At 40.3% G+C, this 21,877-nt stretch overlaps 1 protein-coding gene across 15 annotated transcripts in view; it reads right to left on the bottom strand.

The window, feature by feature from the left end:
* The window catches only part of GDAP1 (ganglioside induced differentiation associated protein 1), a 51,147-nt gene that overhangs the window by 25,980 nt on the left and 3,290 nt on the right, over nucleotides 1–21,877 (bottom strand). For 5 of the 15 annotated variants that reach the window (XM_045849494.1, XM_045849509.1, XM_045849508.1 and 2 more), the window contains exons 2-4: nucleotides 12,960–13,004; nucleotides 1,922–1,975; nucleotides 44–99 (exon numbers count right to left, since the gene is read on the bottom strand). The exons of 2 other annotated variants lie outside the window; for them this stretch is intronic. The gene's annotated coding sequence lies outside the window, so the exon portion shown is untranslated. Of the gene's footprint in view, nucleotides 1–43; nucleotides 100–1,921; nucleotides 1,976–4,798; nucleotides 4,820–12,959; nucleotides 13,005–21,138; nucleotides 21,196–21,877 lie in introns of those variants that run through there. 8 more of the 15 variants (XM_045849497.1, XM_045849498.1, XM_045849500.1 and 5 more) reach the window with 8 other exon arrangements.

Below are 21,877 nucleotides of genomic sequence, written 5' to 3'. Positions count from 1 at the left end.
CCCAAGTCTCAGCCCCTAGTGAGCCCCTAGCCCTCAGTCCTACCTGTAGAATTTGTAGAGCAGAATAGTATATGAAAGTCAAAGGCTGATTTATGGTATCTGTAAGGAAAGATTAAATAATTTGGAACCATTTTCATAAAACAGTCTGGTAAAACCCCACTGTGTCAAGGCACCAGCATACAGACTCAAGATGCCAAGACTCCTCCACTTTTCCCTCAAAAAATATATATTTCCCCCTGTGGGCTTCTAAGCAAAAGCCTCCTTGACCTTAGAGTAGCCCAGACTTGCTTTTTGAGACTCTAAAATGTTTCCTCTGGTCTTTCTTCCATCCCAGAGCAAATAATCATACATAATACCAAGCACACTTGTTAATTCAGGAGGCTTCATAGACTTACAATAATTTCATTAGTATTCTAGTTTCTTAAAGAATGACTGCAATGTTAATAATGCACTAAATTCTTTATTTTTTTAGTAGAGAGTTCACGATGTTCTAGTGAAGAGGATTTGACACATTGTCCACCCTCTCTCATTCATCTCTGCTGTGGGGAATGGTGTACATTTCAGAGTGACTATGTGGATATGGGCCAATAAACAATTCAAAGATGCACTTGCACAACATGATTGTTCATATTTTGGGAGTGTTTAGTGTGTGCCCTGAACTATTTTGAGGATATTATAAGTACATTGTATTTAACACTTGCAAAATCTCTTTAAGGCAGGGAAAAATATCTCTATTTTATAAATGAGGATATTGAGAAACAGAAAGGTCAGGAAATTTCCCAAACTCACATTGTTATGTGAGTTTAAACTGGGACTTAACCCCAGAGGACTGATTTAGAGACCATGTTCTCACCACTGCAAGAGCCAGCCTCAGTCAGTGAGGAACAACCACAGAGCCATCTGCTGTCATTTCACTAGTCATGTGCAAATTCTACCTATTCCTCAAGTCACTAATTGTTTTACTTCAGGAATTTTCTACCCAAAATTTTTTAGAACTTGTGGGGAGGGGGGGAGGGCTGGGAGGAACAGAGTGGAGAGGAACTAAAACCAACACTTATTACAAATTTGTACCAACATTTCCCTAATGATATTCCCTAGTTTCTTACTAAAAGCAGTACTCATTTGATTTTCCCAATAATCCCCTTTGTGAGATAAGGAATCAGAACAGAGATATGAAGCCAGCTACCCTAATAATCAGTAGAGAGGGAACCAAACCACCAGGCTTCCAGCTCCAAATTCTATGCACCTTTCACTACATCCCACAGCTCCCACTCACTGGGGCACAGATCTGGGCTGTTGTCCCTCAGTGTCCATGTGGAATTTATTCCAAAACATGCCTGCCCCACCCCCGACACCAAAATTCATGAATGCTCAAGTCAGTCCCCTATATAAAACTGTAGAGCAATGCATACAGTTGGTCCTCCACATCTGTATTTTTTCAACTACAGATTGAAAATATTATTTGCCATTCTCCATTGGTTGAATCCGTAGATGCAAAGGCCAACTGTATGGAAAAAAGAAATCCAAGTATAAGTAGACCTATGAAGGTCACACCAGCGTTGTGTAAGGGTCAACCATATTGAGATTAATCATGATTTTTTAAATGTTAAGTACTTTATACAAAGTTTCACACAAGGTATGTAACAATTATAAAAGACAATGATAGAACAGTACAAATCAGTAGTGTTTTTTAATACTCTGGGTAAATAGTAACTACTAATATAACTTGTCCTATAGTGAAAGGGGCTTGGCTGACAAAGTGGCTATACTTTGGCACTTTATTTTGGCAATTCTAATGATGTAATGTGAATTTTAGCCACTTATACTTCAAAAACACATGTGAAATCATCAGTATTATGCAGAAATCAAATATTTCTAATAAAAGAAATAACAAATGATAAAATACTTAGGTAGTACTCACGGCTAGGTTCAAATTCATTTCTGAACTTCATGTCATTCCCACTGGAATAGATCACTGAAAGAACATGTGGTGATTATGTTAATAGTATGCAAATATCACTTAGAATATGAAGGTAAGCTAAGTCAAGGAGAAAAATAAGAGACCCTTCCCAGTGTGCTCTACTGGTATTTGAATAATATCACTAAGGTTTCTTTCATTAATGTAACACTAATGAAGAGCCTATTTATAAATGATTGCAACTATAAAGCCTCTAGGATTTTTACATACAATCTTGGAAAAAACATATGTCATAGAAGATACTTAATGTTTAGGTCTAAAATTGCAGCTTCTTATTAGTTATATTTCATAAAGTGAAGTGTTTTCTTACTAATTCAAGTGCTTTCTTACTAATTGAAGTGTGCTTGTATGCAATTCATCCTTTGTTATAACCACAGAATGCCATCCTCACAGTGGAAGGTGACTTTTTCTTCCTATTTCCCAATAAATGATTTGGGTAGTCTTTTCTTTTTATCTTTAAAGGAATCTTTCCATGGATTGAAGAGTATTTGGTACTTATCTTTGTAATTCAAATTAGAATATTTAAGTATGCACTGCAATTTATTTTTTCCAATATCCTTGCTTTTGTGTTACTGTAGTCAGTAAATAATCAGCAGAGAAGTTAATTTATACCTGCATTATCTCTGGCCACATGAGAAAAATGGCATAAAATCTCAAAGACATAAGTTTTAAAGAAAGAAAATGCTAATGTCACAAGGGTTGTTCTAAGGAAGATTTTGCTTTGTAAATATATGAATAGGACAAGATAAGGTTCTGGCAGCAGCAGGTCATGGGCACCAAAGAGTCATCTATGTTCCTTTGGTACCAACTTCAACCCACTGGCATGATTTTTTCTTAACTACCCAAAGTTACCAGGAATGTTTGGAAAACAAACATGAGAGCTAATGCTATAAAACCTACTTCCTTTATCTATTAGTCTTAATAAGATCCTAAAAAAAGTTAATAGTGACAATAGAATGGAGTGCTAACTTTTATAGTGAGATACCAAAAAAATACTAAAAAAGTCTAAAGCAACATTTTAAAAAATTTTACATACTCCATTTTTCAAATAAAAGCAATGTTGTGGTTCATAGATAAAGGTTAATTTCAATCCTAAGCATGTAACTGAAACAAATAAAAGTGTGGAATTGGATCTGTGTCTGTTAAAGCTTCAGGAGAAAAATAAGTGACATGTAGCCACCATGAACCTGTTTCTAGTGACTTCCTGCATGACATTAGGAACTGGTTGAAGAGAACCTTGATCCACAAAGATCATGGAGAGAAGAACATTGGCTTTATAAGAAGTTCTATTCTTTTAGAGTAGGGATGTTTAACAGGAAAAGGGAAACTGATCAAATTCAGTTGATGTTTTGATTTTCGAAATGCAGGGGGAAAGTCAGGGATGTATAATGTCTTAAAAACTTTTCATCCCGAGCGACTGCTACTATGTGCAAGTTAGGCAAACATGAAAGCCTAGTCCTGCTAATTCCAAGTGGCAAAAGAATGCAAAGATGGTAAAACCACAACCACCCAGAGACATGGCCATATCTTAGATTAAATTGAAACATACAGGAAATGGGACAGAAGATGAAGCCCTGGGAGTCCCAAAAATGGCAAGAGTCCAGTGACTTGGTCTGCAGGGGAGACAAGGAGTTTTGAAGGGAGAAAGATGCCCCTTTATCCAGGACCTCCTGGAGCAAAGGTATTGATTCAGTACCCTGAAGTGGCTGAAATCGATGGAATCTCTTCAAAGAACCGGTGACTACAAAGAACCTCTTTTTCACCTTCCTCATTACGAGTATGCTTTCATGGCTGTGGCAGCTGCAACTAACAGCAAGTTCTCAGGCAGACATGCAGGGAAGTTCTCAGGTCAGCTCTCCTGAGCCCCGAGCCAGCTGTCCCAAAAGCTGATTTAGGACATGCTCCCCTGTGGCCAGAAGTTGCCGAGCACCCCTAGCTCTGCACGCAAAATCACAGCTCTGAAGTCAAGCATGTCCTCTCCGTCAGTGTCAACTTTTGTACGAGTTTCCTCCAAACCCTTGAGCCAGCCTCTGTAGCCAGGAGACCTGCTGGGTGCCACAAATGTGATCCTGTCTGTTGTTTCAACCTCAGCAGAAGAGCTCCATGACCATATTTATTGCTGTTGCTATTCTGGGGGCTGGATGACGTTTTTCTCCCCTTGTGGCTGAGCACTGCCCGTTCATCTTTCACCACCCCCTCCGAGTCTGCAAAGCTAAAACCAGGGATACAAATAGATTCTACTGGGAGGAAAGTTAAAATGAGCAGTTCTTAAGTATTCTTAAATCAATTTTCTGTGTGGCATTAAAACCTTTAAATTCTGTTGCCCTGTGTTTGAAATGTATGCTATTAGCATCCCACTAATATCATACCCAGCAATTGGTGGTAACTTTGTTAAGGAAAAAAAAAATGGGTAAAGGGGGAAAAAAACCACCCTGATAATCACAGCTTGGTTATTTGGCGAATGTTAACTTCTCCACTGCCAAGTGTTGGTAGTGTCCAAATGTTACCAGCCCATGAAGATGTTTTACTTGCCTCTGTCCCTTCACTCTTCCTTACTAAGACACTCCTCTTCTATGATGTGAAAGGAACTCAGTGACAAGCTGCAGAAAGTCCTATTAAGGATACAATGATACAGATCACAGATGATGGCTCCTGGAAAGTAACTATATACAGATTTTCTAAATGAAGGCCTTAGGCACATAACTAATTACCACATGTATTACATGATATGCCAAATGGGAGTGATTCTGGCTTTATCACTAACCCCTATTCCTTACCCATCAGCACCATATGTCCTAATCTCTCCACATCTGTACTTACCTGGGTGACTATCTGCACTTGGCAATACTTATGTGTCCAGCATGGCTAGAATGACTCTTCAGATTCCATGCACTCTGACATGAATCCCATTTATAATGTACACACAAGGAGCATATCAGGAGGCAATGGGTTGCAGAGGTGGTATGAGAGGCTCTGGAGCCAGCTGTCAGTCTTGGAATCCCTGCTCAGCCATGGCCCAGACTGGGACCTCATTAAGTATCCATGTCCTCTGTAAAATTAGGATGATCGCAGTGACTCCCTCATGGGGTTATTGTGAGAATTACAAGAGAAAACTATATGCAAACACAGAAAGATTAAAAGGCTGAGAACAAGAGCATTGTTTCTGTCAGAGCAGAGATTTGAACCTCACTTCACTTTAGCACCTTCCCTTGGGATCAGTTGTGGTTCATCTTTGGCCTCTCTGTTCACTCTTAAAATGACAGGACATAGGAGCTGTGCTTCAGATTCGGGTGTTCTTGGCTGCCTGCTGGGGAAATACCTTTTCAGTAACCAGGGTGGAATTTCACATCCACTATCAGCTAGCTGGCGGCTTGGCTAATTTCACTTAAAAAGTCCATAAACTACGAAACTACTTAAAGCCCTTAGAACAAGGCCCAGTTCTTAGTGTTAAGAAAGTGATGTCTATAAATATATATCACATATATGATTGTTGCCCCAAGTGGTTTGTGTTTTTGTCTTTTCTCCTTCTTTTCACTTGCATATTTTTGTACCTATTTCCACATATGGTGGAGAGATGCTTAATTTTGTTCCTTTCATGGCAATTCAGCCGCCTCCTGTATAATACAGATCTCTTCAGGGTCAACATGCTGTCTTTCTTCTCCCTCTCTCTGGTGGTAGGGAGGGTGGTGGGGGTGGACAAGTGGACTTAGTATTCACCTGCATTCAGGGGTGAGACATCTGATGTGATAGCCAGCCTCTGGTCCTCACTGGCCTCCCTGAGTTGTTTTATCCAGCTGTACCATTGGGATTTGATCTTTAGCCTTTCTGATGTGCTGAAGGATTCATATATGAGGTCACTTTTGCCTGGTCTTCTAACATAGTCAGGCATGGTTGGCATGTGGCCATCCACCTCTCCCCACCAATGCTGACTCAACCTTGGCTCTAACTGATCCTCTGAAATTCAGCCACATTGTCCATCCTTGCCTTTGTGACATCTACTCAAAGCCTTACCTCTCAGCATACCACACAGCCCACAGACAGCCTGCCAGCCAACAATTCTCATCTATGTCAGGTCAGGAGAACTCATCTAAGGTTTCCTTCAAACTTCAACCCCCAGCTCCAGAGCTAGGGAGATCAAGAAGACCTGTCATAGCTCATGTCCCCCAGGAAACAGACTTTTAGATTTAACCTATAAAACATTTATTGGCAAATGTTCTCTGGAAATACCTGTAGGGAAGTAAAGGGAGCTAGCCAGGTGGAGAAGTTAGAACTGCCGTGCAATTGTGAAGAAAGTGATTATACAAATTGCTCTGGAGCTGTCGTTCAGGTGAGGCAAGGAGGGTGGACCTCTGTGTCCCCCTGCAATGCACAGTCACAGGACGTGGGCTGCCCTGAGAGTTCACATGACCTTGAGCTAGGAGGCCTTCTTTGGCTAGGGGCACAGCCTGGAAAACGGTTCAGCTGCCAGCACTCACAGTGGCTGGGGGAGCAAGTGTCGGTTCCAGAAGGGGACCCAGGCAGCACGTCAGTGCCCATTCTATGGCCATCTCAGGTTCTATTTGCCTATATACCATCCATGTCCCTCTGTCCTGACATGGCTGTTCTATGTTCATTCTAATTATCTGATGAGGCTGCTGCCATCTCTCTCCGCAGATGTCCAGGACAGAAATGGAATATGTGAGTCTTCTGACCTCAGATTCCCAATATATCTGGGAATTTTTCTCCCCCACCGACCTCTCCCAACACTCTGATATCTTATCCCATATCCCCCCTTACCTACAGTTCACAATACAAACCCTCTAATCAGTTCTCCAATTCATGGTTTTGGGGGACCCAACAAATTATTTCATTTCTCCTAACAAAGACTGAATCTTACAAATGTAAGCCTTGATCTCTTGTATATCATTTTTCCTAAAGTAAAAATTTGATTTCAAGTTTGAAGTTTCAAGTTTACTCCTTTGTACCTTCTCTGCCCCTCTCCCTGGAGTGATGGACCTCACTGATGGTCAGAAAGACATGGGACACTTTGGAAAAGTAAAACTTTAATTGATACTTCATATAAATTATGATCAACTCACAATTGTAGATGACCTCATTTTCTGTCTTGTCAGGAAATGCACATTTCTCTTACTAGCCACTCTGTGCACTTGGTAAATTATAAAAACTGTTGAGAGCTCTTGGTTTTACAGAGCCCCACTCACACTTCTTTGGGAACTATTCTCTATGTGCCTGAGGGGTGGGCTCGCTTGGGTTTCCAGGGCCTGGAATATTTTCTTCCTGCACTCCAGAGCATTGGTTTGCGCCCCTGACTTGGGAGGCTGCTAGTACTGTAAGCCTTTTTCAGCACATGGCCAGGGAGGTAGAGACCTCTCAGTTGTCTCTGTAATCTCATCTGTCCTGAGTCTCATAAGCAGGAACCACAGGGTCTGGTGACCATGCCCAAGTTGGCCTCTCCTTATGATCAAATCTTAATGATCCCTCTTGACCCTACCTAACCTTCCATCCAAGAATCCCTTTTTAGAATGTTAGAAGGGATGATTTATTCTGTCCCCATGGCTCCATGTGAGAAGGCATAATTTCCCTTTTTTACTCTAGGCAGTCTCTGAGAATAATCCACTCTCACATTTAGAATTGTTGTCCAAACAGAAGGCCCCACACCCATGGGGGTTTGCCCATGTATTCTAAGGGGTCAGGCAATTCTCTCTAGATTTTCCATTTCCATGGACAGTAACTTGGTTTCAGGGCTATCTTATGTTTATGTGCAGGCTGACTTTGCCACTGAGTCTTTCTATCAATTGTGTCTGACTAATGAGAAGACAGGCAGACTCAAATGATGCATCTCCATCAAGCAATCACCAAATGGTGCCAGTTCCCTGTACAAGGAAAGGCTTCCTAATCAATGCACAGAAGAGTCTTCAAGGCATTAGCATGTGCTGAATCAGGGAAGCTGTCTCTCTGTGGACAGTGCCATAATTTTTAAAATACAAGCAGATATTTCATTTTATCCAAACATCATCTGTCACATTAAATTTGGGTTGTTAATTTCAGTATTCCATGTTTTCAATTTATGTTGAGTTTATGTTGTAAATAAACTATAAGCATAGGGAGGTATACCTTCTTTTATGGTTTACATATTTAACTATACAAAACAACCACTGTGTATTCAAATTAAATCAAAATCATTTAAATAACCATGGGAGAGACATTTGGATACATTTTTGTTTTCCTTCAAAAGCTATTGGTGCATTTTTCAAGTTTGAAAAACACTGTTCTAGAGCAGGGAGTCACATATTGCTTCAGTGTATGTGTCAGAATCAGCAAGGAGAGGATGCACTTAGCACCCTTTTAATATTTTCTTTCCAAAACTACCCTTCTTCCTCTTTTCCTGTCTCTCCCCTACACCAGTTATGGGGAAGTGACTGAAGAGTCATCATTTCTTATTGAGCTCTTAGAGTAAGATCACAAACAAGACCTGGTCCCTGCCTCCCTCCCCACTATCATCTCTCACCAAGATCCTCTCCCTTGCTCAGTGAGCCTCAGCATATTGGCCTGTTTTCATTCTTTCTGTATGTAAAGCTCTTTTCTAGCTCAGAGTTGTTTCTTCCTCTCCAGCTGATCTCCTACTTACTTCCCCAGATATTGTTCACTCAACCTTCAGAAATCAGCTTAAATGTCACTGTGTTAGAGAGGCATCTGAGCAATATCTGTTGGAAGGAAGGATGGATGGAGGGGGAATGGATGTATGGATGCTTAGAGATGCCTTTCCTGACCTTGCAATCTAAATAAAAGTTTCCCTTAATATTATTTTTATAGCAGTACTTTGTCTTATATAGCACAGCAATTTTCAATAATATATTGATTTATTATGTACCTTCCCCAACCCAATAGACTTTACATTCCATAAGGGCAGGTAACTAAAAACTTCATACCCATCAGAGGGCATTCCATGTAGAAAAAATCCACTATACCTACACTGAGTAAATGAAAGGAAGAACAATCTGAAGGTTAGTTACATTTACATCACTAAAATAGCTGTAAAGCGGGAATAAGGCTTTTTCTAACACTTTAAAGTCTTTTATTTAATGGATTTCATTAACATGGAACAATACAAAAGAATGATATATTTTGAGGGAAAGTAACATGTGGCCTTTGAGATGAAAGAGAATCACCAACTGAAACTGCCCTTGTATACAGCCTCAGAGACACTAATCAAAGACAAAATAAACACTGTAATCAGTATGATTATACTGATTATACAGTATGATTCTTAGAAAAGTTCAATTTTTACTTGGACAGAAGAGCTCTTGAGATATATGTAATTCAGCAGTCAAAAAACTATTTGCTAATGATGCAGACACCAGCCTGCAGTGTCCACATCATTATGGATGAAATGAGACATTCACACAGACTACTGAGTCTGGTGGAGGAAAAGGGGCAGCATGGCTTTTCTCTCAAGGGGACCAAAAGCCTTTGCCCTTGTTGTGACCAGCCTTTATTGGGTTTTTCAGCACATTACATGATGGTCCTCATTTACTATGCATAGGTTTGCTTTAGGTGGTTACCTTTTACAGAAAACCAAGGAGCCAATGCTGCTAATCATATCACAGAAGAGGATATTTGCAAATGAAAAGGCAAAAGTGATTGAACCGGTTACACTCATCCTTGGAAGGTTTAGCACGGATTTTAGGAAGTTACTTTGTAGTAAATGTCCTCAATTCAGGGTGAGGGAGTTTTTTAGCAAGAGCAAGACTCAAAGCAGCCTAGGCACATTGCAGGCCTGGTTCCCCATGGAAAAACCTACTGTGGGCGTGGGTCCTGTGCATCTCCGAGTGAGAGCTGGGCCCATGCCATGCAGAACAGTCTCCCACAGCTAAAACTAATAGAAAGGAAACATTTATTTTTTTCATCTATCTGACATAATTATTATTTTTTCAAATATGGAAGAGGTGGTCCCAGAATCATTTGGACATATTCCTTTCCTATGTGTTCAACCCTAAGTCTCTCCTATCTCAGCACTGCTCTAAATCCCCAGGACAGAAAAACCAGGTAATCCAGGTACCAATAATCAGGAGCAGGGGGCAGGCCAGTGCCTCCAGCTGCCACAGTGCCCGGGCAGTCCAGGGCCATGTGTAACCTGCCAGCAGGATCAAGGCTACAATTCTAAACTAGCTGGAAATTGCAGGAGCAGGGGCTCAGAGTATTTTGCTGTGTGGTAACCCTAAGCTCTTAGCTTAGCCCAGGCCCTGTGCCTTGGGGAAAGGAGACCAACTTCTCAAGGCCAGAGCTCCCTAAAGACAGCACACCTTCCTGAGTCCATGGTCCAGAGACATTGGGCAAAGAACAGAGCTCCTTACATATTTACCAGCTTGTCTAGAGTTATCAGACTTTTAAGTTCCAGATTTCAAATCCACTCCATTAATGGCTTATTTTATTTTGCAAGAATCACTGTCTTTTGTACACTCATCCTTAGGAGGCATGCTCCTATGTAGTACTTTTGAATTTTGTTTTTAAAATGAGGAGGAAGATATTATTTAAAATTATCATAGAACTTTGAAAGAGAATTCATGCAAGAAAAATGAACTCATATTAGGATCACTAAGCATCAGGCAACTCTGAGTTTATTTTATCAGTTTGTGGACTCTAACATATTCCACATGACAACAGAATAATTACTGAAAACAAGATTCCCAAGCCCAACTCAAACCCAGTGAATCAAAATTCACCAAGGGAGTGACCTGGAGATGTATATATTCAATAAGTGCCCCTGGTGACTGTCATCAAGGAAATTTTAGGAATTTTAGGAATTGTCCTACAGAAATTCTTCACCAGCAAAATACCTTGGGACCACTGGGGAGGCTCTCAGAACATATGTGATGGGGCCTCTCTCAGAGAGATTTTCAAGGGAGGGTGTAGTATGGATAAGCATCTTTTGAAAATACCTACTAAGGGATTCTTAGCTGTACTTTGATAAAGTGTCAGTCCTAAAGGAATACTCTATATGGATTTTAAATGTTAAAGAAGAAAATATTAAAGAAGTAAATGTTGGTGCATACTTCTTTCTAGAAGTGGCAAAACTTTTCAGACCAGCAAATACAGCAGGACTGACAAACTGGTATATAGTTGCAGGTTCCTAAATGTTCACTCTATCAGATTCAGGCAGACAGTTGATGAATTACTCTATCATGTGGTGAGTCCGAAGTCACTCATGCCATCTGGATTACCCAGACAGTCCTTTTCCAATCGGGACAGTTTTCAACAGTCCTAAAATTCATGAGGTCCATACACTGCTGTGCCCATGTTGCTGAATAATATGCCAACTGGCAGTTCTATTCAATCACATATAAAGTATTGATTTTTAAAATAATAACATCTAACCACCACACTATACACATGAAACTAATATAATATTGAATATCAACTGTAAGAAAAAAAAATAAAATTTAAAAAATATTTATCCACTAATGATCTGTGAACTCAAATATTAGGAAGCACAAAGAGAAATACTTTAGATACCCTAAAAGCCCCAGAAAGCCCTGAATATTCACAATAATTATTAACATTATGTACTAATTATTAACCCCAGAAAAATCCATCCATCTCTCCATTCAGTTCAATTCAGTGTCTAAACCAGTGAATTTCCATTTTGTGTCTATCTGCATAATTCTTCCACAGTGTTTTGACTGGTACTGTGAATTTAGTATGTAAATAGTACAAGCTGTCCAGGGATGTTTGTACCAAACAATAACAATGAACTAGGTGCTGTGTAAATAGAAAAATAAAATAACATGCTAAGATGCTGAAGACTGATGTTTCAATTTAATTATTAATAAGTAATACAGTTTCAAAGTTTAAAATTAAATCAAAATGAGCATTGCCAACCTGCCCCACATGTTTTTCTTTGTATCTTTTCACATTTTTACATACATACAAATACAGCATGTCACATATACTGGTCTGTACCTTGTTATTTTCTAACAGATCTTGGGAATTTTTTTTATCAGTACATAGAGAGTTTTTGTTCCTTTTTGAGAATCATGAAATCTAAATTTCAGTTCAATTTTATTAAGCTTGAATCAGATTTTCATCTCTCTTTGTCCAAGGCTCACCTGTGCATGTGTTTGAGTGTGTGGATGTGTGTGCATTTTAAAAAGATCTGGATGTATCTGTTCAGGGTCTCAAAAAAACAAATGCCAGGACAGAATTAGACGTACAAAAGAATTACAGGGGGAACACATGTGAAGGATAAAAGCCAGAAGAAGCAGGAGTAGTTGGGGAGAGTCTTTAGGTCACCATGCAGCTGTTGGCTGGGGATAGTTCCAGTAGAGTACGGCCTGAACACCAACCCTGCTGGGAACTGAAGGTACAGCCACTCAAGAAAGTTCACCCATCTCCCTGCTTGCAGAAAGTTCTCTTGAAGGGAGATCTGAGCAGTCCATAGCCACAGCCAACACATCTCCCCTTCCATTCCAAAGAGTGCCTTCTCCACACATTTGGGGAGCAGCTCCCATGGCCCTCTTTTCTTGAAGAAAAGCTTAAAAAAGTAAGGTTGATAAGACAACTAGGAACTCTGTCCCTGCAGTTGGTCATGGGGCTGCAAATGCTTACCTTCTGCCTCTTCTTCTCTACATTCTTAATTCACCTCACCCCAAGCTATCATAGCAGCAGGGTCTGGTAGTTTTCCTGGTGGTGTGACCCAAACCTTCATTCCTGGAGGGTCTGAGCCCTTCTCAGAGTGGGCTGCTGATGCATGCATTCATAGCTACAAGGGGTCCATGGAGAACTAGTAAGCAACCAATGGATCACCTGGGCTCTGCACATGTTTTTTCTCTGTCCCTGTTGTACAAAAGCCTCTTCCTGCTCCCCAAAGTCAATTATTCCTGCCAGTATGGTAATTCCTCTTCTCATCTGCTGATCCTTGGGCAGAAGAGTCAGTGGAACTGCCAGGCAGCAACCAAAATTTGAGGTTCAATAGCACTCTCACCTTGTCTACTTGCAAGAGTGAGATCCACTGGAAACCCTGCAGAACCTGGAGTTGCAGGGATAGAAAATAAAGACACTGAGTAGGTCATTTGGATGTGATGCTAAGTAGAGTGCTCTTACTTCTTGATTAGTATTCTCAAGGAATAGTTTCTGTTGCTGGCAAGCTGGACAGAGACAGCAGTAGCTAAATTGACCTTGATAAATGGAAGTCCTTTCTGTTGGGCCATGTATAACTTCTATCTCAGCCACTAAGGCCACTAGTTCATGTGGCTCTTTTTCCTGGGCTGGACCGGGTGATGAGGAAGGATGGCTTCCATCACCTGGCTAAGTCACCTACTTGGATTTTTCTCTTTCATGGAAGCCCAATGACATGCTACACAAAACTACTCACATGCATTGCCTATCCTCATACATTCATCCACATGTTTCCATCCTAGACCTCCATGTCTCTAGTCTTCCAGTCCTGTCCCTTCTAGGCTTCTGACCAGACAGCTAAGCTGTTGGCCATTGCCCAGAAATCTATATATATTCCCACCTCAGGCCACTTTTCCTTTCACACAAAATAAATGACCAAGTACACCACTCACAGCTCTGCCCCCTAGAAGGATTACCACCTTCCCACCCAGGTGACTGCAATGCAGCCTCCATTCATTTTCCGTTTCAGCCATATCCCAAACCTGTCCATCAATTAGGTAATCTAAAGAGTCTATTTAATTTTTTCCTGTAAAATAAAAGACACATTTCATTTTCACCAATAGCATTACTGATTTAGACATTCTGATGTCAGCTATCTCCTACATGGTATAATATTGATTGTTCTCAATTAATGTCTTGATTTCATCACTATCAACTTCAGTTGGTTTACTGGATTGTGCATCATGTCCAGCGAGAAATCTCCAGCACAAAACTTTGCAAACCACTTTTGACACATCCGATCAGTCGTGGCACCTTATCCATACACTGCACAAATCTTTTTTTGTCTATGTTTCAGTTGAGTTTTTATCTTTCTTGAAATAATAAAAAATAACATGCTGAAAATGTTGCATATTTTCTTCCATCTTCAATATTGAAATGGTTACACAAAAAATTCACCAATTTTGGTAAGTTTTTTAATGCAAACTGATATGACAGCTGTCACAATACAATCTAACAAAAATTTAAGTATATTTTATTGATTATAATATTACAGTTTCCTAATTTTATCTCCTTTCTACCTTTTCTGCACCTCCCACCCTCCATCATCTCCCCTCCTCACTTAGTTCATGTCCATGTGTTGTGTCTGTAGGTTCTTTGACTTCTCCATTTCCTATACTATTCTTAACCTCCCTGTCTAATTTGTGCCTACCAATTATGATTCTTATTCCTTGTACCTTTTCCCCAAATTCTCCCCCTTCCCCTCCCCACTGATAACCCTCCATGTGATCTCCATTGCTGTGATTCTGTTCCAGTTCTAGCTGTTTGCTTAGTTTTTGTTTTTTAGGTTCAGTCATTGGTAGTTGTGAGTTTGTTGTCATTTTACTGTTCATAGTTTATCTTTTTCTGAGATAAGTCCCTTTAACATTTCATAAGGGCTTGGTGATGATGAACTCCTTTAACTTGACCTTATCTAGGAAGCACTTTATCTGCCTTTCTATCCTAAATGATAGCTTTACTGGATAGAGTAATCTTGGATGTAGATTCTTGCCTTTTATGACTTTGAATACTTTTTTCCAGCCCTTTCTTGCCTGATTTCTTTAGAGAAATCAATCAGCTGATAGTCTTATGGGAACTCTGTTGTAGATAACTCTCTCCTTTCCACTTGCTGCTTTTAAAATTCTTTCCTTATCTTTAATCTTTGGTAACTTAATTATGATGTGTCTCTATGTGTTTCTTCTTGGATCCTACTTCTTTGGACCCTTTGAGCATCCTGGACTTGCATATCTATTTCCTTTTCCAAACTGGATAAGTTTTCCTTCATTATTTGTTCAAATGAGTTTTCAATTACTTGCTCTTCCTCTTCTCCTTCTGGCACCCATGTGATTCAGATGTTGGAATGTTTAAAGTTGTCCTAGAGGTTCCTCAGCCTCTCCTCATTTTTGGAATTCTTGTTTCTTCACTCTGCTCTGGTTGGATGCTTATTTCTTCCTTTTATTCCAAATTGTTGATTTGAGTCCTATTTTCCTTCCTCCCACTGTTGGTTCCCTGTACATTTTGCTTTATTTCACTTTGTATAGCTTTCATTTATTCCTTCATTTTGTGACCATATTCAATCATTTCTGTGAGCATCCTAATTACCAGTGTTTAGAACTCTGCATCTGATAGGTTGTCCATTTCCTCATCACTTAGTTCTTTTTCTACACTTTTGATCTGTTCTTTCTTTTGGAAAATATTTCTTTGTCTTGGCACACCTGCTACATTGCAAGGGGTGAAGCCTTAGGTATTTACCAGGGCTGGGCAACCCACTTCACTGTGTTGTGGCACTGCTATGTGGGGATGAGTCTGAGAGAGAATAATGCCACTTGCTCTCTTGCCCAATTGTCACCCCACTGTCACTTCCCTCACTTCCCACAAGCAAATTGGGCCCTTCTGGAGCTGATTCCCAGGTGAGTGGGCTTGTGTAAGTTCTAGGATCCTGTGAGACTCAAAGTTTCTCCTGTAGCTGCAATCCCCACAGGTTTTTATAGCCAGAGGTCCTGAGACTTTATTTCCCCACACTGGAACTTTGGGTTGGGTGGACTGTCTCACTTCCCAGTTGTTCCTCCTAGCTTATCCGTAGGTGGATGTGGGAAGTCCTGTCTTCCAACCACTGCCTCGCCTGTTTAGTCCACCACCTTGCCATGTGTCCTCTCTGCCCTGGCTTCTCGTCTCCACCCCTCCTAGTAGTGTGGATGAATATTTCTTCTTTAACTCCTTGGTTTTTGGACTTCCATGCAGGTTGATTTTCTGGCAATTCTGGTTTTTCTTTGTTTTTAAATTGGTTGTTATCCTTATTCCAGTTGTACAAGGAAGTGAAGTGTTTCTACCTTCACCTCCATCTCGGCCAGAATCCACAACCTAACCAAATTATTTCAAATGACATTAAAGGTAACACTTCACTATTATAGCTATCCTACAGGAAATAAAACTTTTTGGCCAACCCAATGTAAACCTAAGGCAGGCTTTTATCCCTCCTTCAGCTGTTGCTATGGAACCCTAATCTTCCCATGATGAGAGTTGAAGAAAGGGTATTAGTGCAGCCCTAGGAGACATGGGGTCTGGGCAACCTGTTTTTGCAGCTTACTCATGCCCTCTGGTCCTGGACCTACCGTGTCTATCTCATGATAGACTGCTTCTTGGTCTGTTTGTCTTTGCCTTGGCAGATTTAATAAGATCCAGGTCATAATGGGAAATTCTAGATGAATGGTCAGTTGGAGTCCTATGGCCAAACATTTCTTTACTACCACAGTCAAGTTAACTTACCAGAAACTGCTTCTCAAAGCTATAGAATTCTCTTTAGCAGATGACATGGCCTTGCTTCAGATCCCCATAGACCTTCAGTGAGAATATTCCACTAGGGTTTGCCATATTCCTCATAGTAGGTCTTTCTTACCCCTGATACCAAACACCAACATGAAAGACTCTGCCTGATCATAGGGCCCAAGAGACATGGCTGCTTAGGACACAGCCTGGGCCTCCTATGGAGCTCCTTCCTGCTCTGAACCCTCTCAGGGATGGTAGCCTACCTTCCATGTCACTCAGCACAAATGCTGGAGCAGTTTCTAGGTGTGGCATGTGTTGCTTCCAGAATCCAAGAGACCTGCAAACTGCCAGGTGCCCTGGTTCCGTTTTTGCATTGGAGGCCATAAGATGCACAATTTGCCTCTTACTTGCAGCGGATGTCCTGAGTGAGCATGGCCCTGATGTGAACACCATGGCTGAGCTGAAGTCACAGCAGCTAGAGACTGTCTAATAGTACCATCCTCTCAACACCTGAGCAAGCCACTCCATGGGGCATTCCAGCTTCTCAGTGAGCTTTAAAAGTACTTGCCAAGTGAAAGTAATAATGAAATGCAAGCAACGACAAAAATGTGAGAGCATATGCAAGGAAAGGAAGAGGAATTTAAGTCTTATCTGAAATGCAATCTGTTTGAAGAACCCAACCATGGCTTTGAGGTGTGCTGTTGAGGTGACAAGGACAGAAAACCTTAGCCAGGACAAAACATGCCTCATGTCACTCAGTTAGAAGAAAGCCTTTTCTACTACTGGCTATTGTTTATAGTCCCTTTCCAGAGCTCTCAGAACCATTCTTCCTCAGTAAGAATTCACATTTCTTTTACTGCCTACTAATTGATTTCCTTTTTTCTCTCCTTCAGCTAACATCACTTAGCAGCTGTTTACAACTTAGTGGTGCTTTCTGCAAATTGTGTGCCTCCTTTCTTTATTCAACTCTTCAGAAAAAGATTATCTCATCAATATTCCCAACCTTTACCATCTCAATACCAACACTCTCAAATATACTTTTAAGTTGCATTGTCACTCCCAAGTTGTACTATTTCAAATACAGTGTTGCCCAGTATCTTCATATCTTCAGAATAATGCTTCCTGATTTTCAGTGTATCACAAGAGATATGCAATTGTCATCTTGTCTACCCAGGTCCCAGAGACCTCTTTTCCAGGAGGTCTTCTCTGTCTCAGTCACAGACACAATTCCTTAATTCCTTCCCTCTATAGGGTGCCTCTTAATTCAAGATCCCTCCTTTAGAGATGTCTGGAAGGATGCCCCTTCCACTTTATCCACAAAGCTAAACAATATGCCCCCAAACAGCTTCAACCATAGCAGCCCACAAAACCACTCTGTTCTGTGAATTCTTAGGAATTTTGGCACTTACTTGACACTGTAGTTGTTTCCTATGTACTTTTTTGTGTCCTTTTTTATCTCCTGCATTTTTAGAGATGTTTTGCATACTTAAAAGAGCAAGGTCTGAACCCTGCTTTGCTGTGTCTCCAAAATTAACCCAGTAATCATATGTATATATGCATATGTGCACACACATTTTATGGTTTCAGGTGCTAAGTCTTCAGTAAGGCCTGCAACCTGCTCTGTGTCTTCAATCTTACTACCTCTTTTAAGCCTCTCTTTAATCTGTTATTAGTTACTCATCATTAGAACTTCCCTGAAACTCTCTGTGAGCCTCATCATTGGCACATACTAAGTCTACAAGGAACCCTGCCTATTAGTAAGAGCAGGGAGAGAGCCACAAGAGTCAAGTTATGGGAATAAACCAAAGCACTGCCCTTGAGACTTAAATAAGGCTCATCTGGTGTTTTTATGTTGAAATTAGACTTGTTCTAAATTAGACTTTTTTCACCAAAGGTAGGGTTGCCTAGTTGTACAGATAAGCTAGCAGGTATCCAGCAATTACACAAAATTCTGGTATCACAATGCTAATGCCTAGAACACAAAAGATAGCCTAAAATCAAGGAGACAGAGAAGGATAAGGAGAAAACTACACGGGATATGAGCCAGCTGAAGTAGTAGGTGAGGAAGAAGCAGAAGAGATATGGGACATACAGGTTTTACAGAAGCCAAGGGAGACTCATGCTCACAAGTATCAAATTTGCAGCTGCCTGTAGCAGGACAAGAACTGAAGAGATGCCATTATATATGTCAACTATTTCTCCCATGGCTAGACAGCTCCACCATACCAGTGAGGACAGAACTCAAATCAAGTGGCATGAGAATGAGTGATGTGAATTAAATACTCAAATGTAACATACAGTACTCTTTCAAGGAGGTCTATAGTTCTGAGGGCAGACACAGAAGACTTGAGGTAAAAGCAGTACCATGAACCTTTGGTTCTTGAACTTAATTCATTCTGGAGGCTATTTGAGAAGTAATTTGTCCAAAAACTGAATCATACTCATACTCATGCATTCCTTCCTTTGTCACTAGAAAGCCACATGACTGATTATACATGTATCAGCATGAAGGGGTTGTTGGGCAGATAAGTGAAGTTTTTTGTTCGACAACAGACATTTTTTCTGTGAACAACTTGGTCAAGAACTGAATTATTCAAGATGGAAGATGTTCAAGAACCAAGGCTTGACTATACCTAGAAATGAGGACTGTTTTCACATTGAGGACACACATGAGCACATCTGATAGATGGAGGAAAGAAATTATAGCATATCCAAAAGGAAGGAAGGAATTGATCCAGAACTAGCACAGGAAAAGGACATCTTTTCCTCTGGGTTGGGGTGAGTGGGGAGAGAAAGAAAATGACAACTGATGCTAAGTTTTCTGAAGAGAGGAAAGAGAAGGCAGGTGTGCCATGTGTTGGCTCCTTTCCTCTCTAAGGAAGAAGACAAGGCCTCTGCTTGGTGGGAAGGAACTCAAGCTGAGAGGAGCCTGGGACAGTCATAGGGAGTTACCTAAGAAGACATTATGGAGCTGTGTAGAACGATAGGTCTGAGGTCTGCACCCATGTTTCCAATGGCAACTGGTAAATGATGTGATTTTTCTCCAGAAGGAGTTTCCTAGTAGTGGGGAATGAGAAATGATGGCTTGGGATTGGGAACTCCATGGGTAAATGCACCAGGAGGTCTCTGTGGAAAGGACAGTGTGGAAGAAATGACTCATAGCGCCTTCAGACAGGGTAGGGTCAGGCCAGGGGGACAGGAAAGGCATCAAAGGAATGGAGACCTTGATACAAGTTGATGATTTGTTCAGTGAGTGGAGATGAGTGTTGTCAAACAGTGGGATTGTCAAGGTCCAGTTTGAAAGGTTGGTTTACATTGGAGTCAAGGTAAGGTCCAGGCTGTGTCTTAGGACTTTATGATGATAAAGATCATGATACTGAGAAAAGCTTGAAAGCAGGATAAAGCTGCCCAGAACAACGGCAGGGGACAACATGGGGGGGGGGGGCAGAGTACATAAACCATTAGTCCTGGATGAACACAGGGGACTGACCTAGAAAACATGGCAACAAGATTGGGCCCTATTGCTTGAGTGAATAATGCAAGTCTCAAAAGGAGGTGCTACTGAACAATAGCTGTCAGAGGAGAAAAGCGAGAATAACTTACAGGTGGACCTCATTTTATTGTTTCATTTTATTGCACTTCACAAATGTTGTATATTTAGCAAATTGATGGCAAGACCCTAAAAGAAAAAAAATTATGACTTGCTTTACTGTGATACTTGCTTTATTGAGGTGGTCTGGAAACAAACCCACAAAATCACCGAAGTACTCCTACACTTATCAACTCATTAAGTTTTGTTCTTAACCTGCATCACCCAACTGCCTAGTGAACATCTCTGGGATACATTCCTAGATAATTCTTTCCCACCTGTACGTATCTTCCCAACCTCTGTAATCTACTCTTTTTCCTCCATTTCTTTAATGCTAGACAATAGCATTACCCTTCATCTGGGAAGCCATTCTTAAAAATAAGAAAAGCCATCTTCACCAGCCCTTCTTGCTCCCCACTCAGGGGACTTTCTCCTCACATTTGACTCATCTCACTCTTGCTCCAAAGCAGGAAGGTGATAAAGAGAACCACCTCTTGAGGCAGACAGACTTGAGTTTGAAATCTGCTCATCCATTTCAGCCTTGAATGACCTCGGGCACATAAATGTCTTACACCTTATTTCTGTTCTCCTATAAAATGGTTATAAAACTAGTACTAACCACACAGGTTATTATGAGATTTAAGTGAATTAATTCATGTAAAGAACTTAGCACAAAATCTGGCATGCAGTGGTTGCCTTCAAAGTTTTGAAAGCCATTCATTTTGGAATTTTATTCCTCTGCTGACTTCATGTTGTCTGCAAAACTTCTGATCATATTTCCTAACTCTTTATTGCAGACAAATTTCTTAAATTCTTTGAATGCTGTATGACAAAGGTGATAGTAATAGTCCTTCTGACATATAGGTCAAATAATTTTAATTGTATGTGCTTTTTTACACATTTGGAATCACATCTTTTAAACAATAAACACTGGCAGATTAGCTTTTGGTCATTTGTAAACTTTATTAAAAATTCTCAATAATTTTAATATATGTTACTAAACATAATAACATATTAACATAATTTTAATAAATAAAATTAAATCATTAATAAATGTTTAAACACACCTTCATTTAAAAAAAAAGATTAAAATCTAAGTACAACATCCTCATCAACATGTTGTTACTAGAGATTCACATTCAAAATAGCTTACCTTTTGTTATAAAGTTTGCTAGAATGGCAGTCTCTAACAGCTGAGTTTGAACTGGAGGAAAAGAAACTGCTAGGGTGGTTGTTGGCCTATGGGCTTTAATGGCCTCCCCCACCCCACCTGTCAAACCAACATTCACATTCTCTTCTTACTAATCCCTTCTTAAAGCTAAATTCAACTGCCCCTTATCCAGGGCAAAGGTTCAGAGTGAGAGGGAAAATAAGGACATTACTAACCCTGACTAGTAAATGCAACATTATTCCACTGCCTACTCTCGGCCATCCATCATTCTCAGCACCTCTTCCTAGTTCACTTTCCAGTCTTTTCCAATCATTACCATTGAACCCAAACACTGACATCAATGAACACATCAAGGTGACTGGGAAAACATTCCATTGTGATGGCAGCAGGTAAATGAGAACATGGCTAGTATTGTTACTTTGCCAAAAATTGTTCAGTGAGGTACCTAGTATTCAATACTAATTTTCTTCCATGACAAGAGTCAATGGCAGAGTCAGGTTACACTTAAGATTACTTGAAATTTAATAGCAGATAGCTGGTGGTAGAGTCTCTTTTACTGAAGGTTCCTTCCAAGGAAGACATTATTTGGGATAGCAAGAATAAAAGATTAAGAGATGAATGGGCAGAGAATCAAATCAATGATTTGGAACATAAGAAAAAAAACAATCAGAAAAATAAGAAGGAAAAAGAATCCAAAAAAATGAGGATAGTGTAAGCAACC

This window comes from Phyllostomus hastatus, unplaced genomic scaffold, assembly GCF_019186645.2.
Source record: "Phyllostomus hastatus isolate PE091 unplaced genomic scaffold, TTU_PhHast_1.1 phas_contig_65, whole genome shotgun sequence".
NCBI lineage: Eukaryota > Metazoa > Chordata > Mammalia > Chiroptera > Phyllostomidae > Phyllostomus > Phyllostomus hastatus.
This window is presented reverse-complemented; position numbering and strand designations above follow the sequence as displayed.